This window comes from Bolinopsis microptera, chromosome 12, assembly GCF_026151205.1.
Source record: "Bolinopsis microptera isolate Bmic1 chromosome 12, MBARI_Bmic_1.0, whole genome shotgun sequence".
Lineage (NCBI taxonomy): Eukaryota > Metazoa > Ctenophora > Tentaculata > Lobata > Bolinopsidae > Bolinopsis > Bolinopsis microptera.
Window position 1 is genome coordinate 5,489,026 of NC_087083.1, and position 6,000 is coordinate 5,495,025.

Here is a 6,000-nt window from a genome sequence, read left to right on the forward strand (position 1 = left end):
GGATATTGGACGGGCTCTCGAAAGTGTACTTGTTGAGCTGTACTTTTTGGTAACGATCCCACGTCAGGAATGTCGCTTTATTCCAGGGTTTTAGGATATTTATCGACTCATTTACCGCTAGGATTTGTGAATACCCACTTACGAGAATTCCTGACTTTACCACGATAGTCCTAGGATCGCTACAAGAGCTTGGCGTCATAAAGTGGCATGTGGTGGCGTTGTACAGACATGATTCTATGAGCTTTGAAGTCTCCACCATTCGGCAGGTTGATATTTTCTTTCCAAAATCACATAAGCTTGGAGGGAGCTCGTAGATTTTTCCTTCTTTTTTCAGAACATAAGGCTCGTGTCTGATGTAAGCACACTGTTGTTCGTCTACGTGAACTCCAACCTGTTTCAGGGCGAACAGAGGGAAGGTGTTCGTTGCTGATATACGCGGGATGTGTAGTAGGATGTGCAGGTTTATGGTGCTGTTGTCTGTTATAGTGGCATCCACAATGGCGGCTTCACTGATACCATAGATTGTAGCGGCGTTGTCGGCATATAGTAGCTGCTGAAGCTCACTGTGAGATTTCACAAGGTGTTTCAAATGATTTATAGGAATGTCCTCTGGGGAGAGAGGGCCTGCGATTGATCCTGAGATTGGGTTGCGGAATATTCTGTCTAATTTTACTTCCCATCTGGTTGCGATTTCGGCGGCGGCCAACTGATCGATTTCGTTTTCAAACTTGCAGCTGAGGTGGGTCATTCTGTTCTGGACTTGCGCTGAGAAATCATCGAACATGTGGATTACTCCGTCGTGGATTGCGACTATGTCTGTTCGGATGTCTGTAACCTCCCCTTGGAATCTTGCAAATTGGGCATCTAATTTGTTGATGTGGTGAGAGAGGGTCGCCGTTGAGATGCCTGTGAACACTGTACTGAACAGGGCCATCCCGGCCGCGATCAGTCCTGCGAATCTTTTCTTGCGGTTAACTGCATTGGGTGGGGTGCCAGGTGACGCGGATTGAAGGAATGCCGTTCTTACGTCCAAGTAGTCTTCGATGTGATGCTGGGCCATTTCTTTTAGGTGTGTCATTTCCTCTAGGTATGCTGCTTCTGCTCCATTACTTTTACATGTCCATCTTCTTTTACAGGACACACATGCTCTTGTGTATCCGCACGTTGAGTTACACCGGGGAACAGGGATTTTAGGAATGTCGATTTTCTTAAAAACCGATACCAATACGTTTTCTTTCGTCAGTGTAACATGGCCCTCTTGTTGCAGGAGCGACCCAAGGTCCTCCAGTACTACTGTTGTTTCCGCTGTGTCTTCGCTGCTTCGTATCGAATATGGATCAACGTTGTGAAGCAACACGGCGATAGAGAGTGGAACCAGGAACTTTGACATGTTTCCTAAGATAAAAGCTGTATGTTAGGATCTTGAATTTTCTTTTTGACTTTTCCACAGCGTAAATATAGCAAAAAAGGTGACTCTAAAACGAGAGCGAGTAGAGAGCGGGGACGAGATCCAAGTCCAGCGAAGAAAAAGGTGGTGTTAGGAATTCTTTTTAAATGATGAGGATTAGTAGTATGGCTTCAGCTGGGTGATCTGTGAGACAATGCTTGTATCGTAGTGTCTCGAGGGCGGTCGTAACGTTGACCTGGGTCTCAATCCGGTTCTTCTCGTGGTCCTGTTAGTAACATCGGGAGGTTGGGCAGTCGGCTCCCGATACTGTTGCTGTGTCACCTCCTCATCATTGTTGACTTCTGGCACGTCTGCTGGTGCCTCTACCATGCCTGGTTCTGTATATGTAGCTGGTGGGCTATAACTATAATCTTGATACCCGGAGCCTTCGTCAGAGTCGTCGTCACTTTCGGAATCTTTTCTGCTTCTTGTCCCTGGTGGTGACTCAACTTGGTTTAGCGGCGGTCTGAGGTTGTCTGGTAGTTTCCTCAGCTTATCAAAATGTACAACCTGCTTTTTCCCTGTCTCGTCCGAGGTGACTTCAAAGTTGACTGCCCCTAGTTCGCGAGTTATTGTCTGGGGACCCGTATAAGGTAGCTTGAACTTGTTGTACTCTCTGCCTGGCCTAATTGCAGGAACGTAGATCATGACTTTGTCTCCAACTTTGTATTCGGTAAATCTGACACACTTGTCGTAGTACCTCTTCTGCTGGTTCTGAGACTCCTTGATAGTCTTTGAGGCAAACTCCCACGTTTCTTTTAATTGATGATACAGCCGTGATGCAAGGTGGTGATGGGACTGATAGTACTCCGACGATGTGGTCCCGAAAACGAGATCATTGGGTACCCGGGCTTCTCTACCGTGATTCAGGAAGAATGGTGTGTAGCCAGATGACTTACAGACACTCGTGTTCATCGCAAACGTTAGCACTCCGATCTTTTCTGACCAGAGGTCGGGGTGGTCGGCAATGAACTTTGTTAGACACACCTTGATCTGTCTGTTCTTGTTCTCAGCAAGTCCGTTAGTTGAGGGTTTGTAGGCTGTCGTCCTGGACTTCTTGATCTGTAGCACGCTGTAGAGTTCTTTCATGACGCTACTTGGATCCAAGTTAGCTCCTTGGTCAGATAACACTCTCTCTGGCACGCCGTGGTTGATGATCCATGAGTCTACTATGGCCCTCGCGATGGTCGGTGACTTAGCATCAGGAAGTGGAACTGCTACCACCCAGTTAGTAAACTTATCAACCATAGTTAGACACCACTTGTACTTATCGATCCGAGTGAAAGGCCCGATGAGGTCAATACAAAGTAGCTCGTTCGGCCTCATTACCGAGATAGGGTTGAGTCCTGCTTTAGGTTTGGCTTTGTACGCCAGGTTGGGTAGGTAACACTTGTAGCAGGTGTTGCAGTAGAGAGTGACTTCCAGCTTCATCTTTGGCCAGAAAAACATTACACGTATCTTTTCCAGAGTCTTTGCTGGTCCAAGGTGTCCGGCTGCTTCAAGGTCGTGATTCCCGGATATCATCTTTTCCCTTAACTTTGATGGGACACATATTAAGAGTCTGTATTTCTGACTTGCCTTTCCGTACCACTTGTAACAGAGGAGGTCTTTTTTGTTTATTGTGAGGAGTTCAAAACAGCTGTAGTAGTGTCGTAGATCTGCGTTGAACTGGGTTGTGTCCTTCTTCTCCGGTTTGCCATTAGTGAGCCACAGTTTTACTGTCCTTGTAGTGTCGTCGTCTATCTGGGCTCTTCGTAGGGTACCGTCTCTATCATTAGGTGCGGGTATTGGGTTATCAACCGAGCCTACTGGTCCTGTACTTAGCTCATCTTCCTCTTCTTCAGTCTCTGATGACTGATCATCAACAACTGTTACTGCACTTGACGTTGATGCCTTACTCGGTGATTTACTTTGAGGCTTCTGGTTTCTGCGGTGAGACGGCTGACTGATTTGCGGCACCGGCGGCAAGGAGCGACGTGATGACGACGAGTGTGAACATCGACTACATGGAGTATCAGAGGGGCTGTCCATGTCAATTGGGACCGGGTTAATGACGTGTGGAAAACTTCTTGTGTTGGAATTATCTTGATCTTTTATTGTTTCCAAAAAGTTGTCTTTCTTCTCCAATGACGAGAATCTGTTCTCCCACCACTCGTAGAGCTTATCGCTGTGCTGTGGGAGTCTTGACAGTGCATCGGGAACCCCCATGTCTTCGCCCTTCGTATATGTGATCTCGAAATCGTACTCTTCTAGCTCCATGATCCAGGACAGTAGGACGCCGCAGTTGGTCTTCCTGAGGAACTTGTCCTGTGATATAGCCTTGTGATCTACATGGACGATAAATGGCTTGCCGATGGTGTAAAACCTCCAGTGAGTAGCGAAGTGCTTTAGAGCCAGCAGTTCTCTTTTGAAGGTAGGGTAGGCGGTCTCGGCAGGGGAGAGTATCTTCGAACCATAAGATATCGGATGAAACTGTTCGTCGATAATGTGACCTATCGAGCCACCTATGCAGTATGAGCTACTATCCGTGAAGAGGTGGAGGGGCTCTGTCATGATAGGATATATTAGGATGGGCGCCTTGGTCAGGGCATCTTTCAATTTATTGATGTTCTCTGTCGCTTCTTCGGTGAGAATGAATTTAGGTTCTTTGAGGGTGTTAATCATGGGCCGGGTGAGTTCAGCGAAGTTCTTGATTACGTTCCTGAACCAGTTGAAACTTCCAAGTAGGGCCATCATCATCTTCTTTGTCTTTGGGAGGCACATGTCTTGAATTGCCTCAATCTTCTTTGTGTCTACTTCGATTCCGTTCTGGGTGAGATCAACTCCTGCGAAGGAAACTTTCTTCCGGAACAACTTACACTTGTCAGGGTGGAGCTTCAGGCCTGCAGATTCCAGACGTCGGAGTATTTCTGTTAGTAACTCAAACATCTCCTCAAAAGTGATTCCTCCTGCGATTATGTCATCAACGTAGCCTGCTGCTTTGTCTCTCAGGCCTTCCAATAGTTTATCTAACAGTGACTGCATCGTCGCTGGGCACCCCTTAAGCCCGAGACTCATAACGACGTTGCGGAAGTGTCCAATGGACGGGATCGTCCACGCGGTCCTGTCCCTGTGTTCCTCCTTGATAGGGACTTGGTAGAACGCTTCTCGTAGATCGAGGCTGCAGAAGTACTTGCACCCATGGAACGTTGAGGTGAGAGTGCTGAGTGCTGGCAGTGCTGCTTTGCTGGCGATAGAGATTTTGTTGAGCTCCCTGTAGTCGACGCAGATTCTGAACTTGTTTGGCTTCTTCACGATGACGACCGGTGAGGTATACTCCGAATCCGATCGTTCGATGACTCCCCTCCGTAGGAGAGCGTCAATCTCTTCGACACAATCATCAATAGCATGAAGGGGTACAGGTCGGTATTTGCACTTGACTGGAACGTCGGATGTTAGTGGGATGGTGTGTTCTACGAGGTGAGTCTGACCTACTTCGTCTCTACTAAGCGCAAATACGTGTGAGTATCTGCCTATGAGGCCCCGGATCTGCTGCCTTTGTGCCTCGTTCAGAGGACTGTTCTCGAGATCCAGTGACTTGCAGATCTTGTCCATCCGTTCCTTGTTTGGTAGAGGAAAGTCTTCCACCTTGTTGATTGCCGATAAGGATATGAGGGGCGTCGTAAAGTCTTCGTTGTGGAGCACTCTCCTACGGTAGTTAATGATCAGGTCGTGACCACTGATAAAGGGTATCCCAAGGATAATGTGAGGAGGGAGTTGTCGATCACGATGAAATTAGATTTCAGGTTGGTTCCATTTATCCGTATGCTGAGTTCGATGGATCCGCGGACGATGATCTTGGTACCCGTTACTCCGGTGAGTCGAGCTGTAGATTTGCCGAGGTTGCTGAGGTTAATGCTTAGGTCTTCTAGGTGTTGTGTCGTGATGAGGTTCTGTGAAGATCCTGTGTCTATCAGCATGAACTCGGTTGGCCGACTGCCGACTTTGGCTTCGATGTAGACGTCTCCTTGACAGAGGTTAACATGTGTCGGGGCCCTCCCTCCGTCGTGCGGGGAGGGCCTCAGTAGTTTTCCGGAACCGGGATGTTGCGAGAAGTGGGAGCTGTGTGTTGATCTGGGGCTCCTGTCATCGTACTGTTATAGCTGTGGTGCTGGCTTCTGACATCGGGGTGATGCTGACTATCAGTCGCAGCTATAGTGTTGTTGTTAGGGTCGTACCCTGTGTAACTGGATCGTGGATTCGCCGGACTTTGGTGCTGTCGGTAGTCTTGAGGTTGGTAACCATGAGTGTTGGACCGTTCTCTGTCCTGACTTCTGCTGTCTAGTCTTTGATTATGGTTCCTGTTCTGATTGCTGTCTCTCTGCTTCGTTCTGCAGTCTCTTTTGATGTGGCCAACTCTGTTACAGTAGAAGCAGGTCCGTGTCTCCTGGTACCTGTTGTATCGGGGTGGTTCACTTTGCCTTACATTACCACCTCGAACTTGTTGGGGATTGGTGTTACGATAGTTAGTGTACCCGGGGGCTTGTTGATGATGGCGTGGTTCGACATTGTGG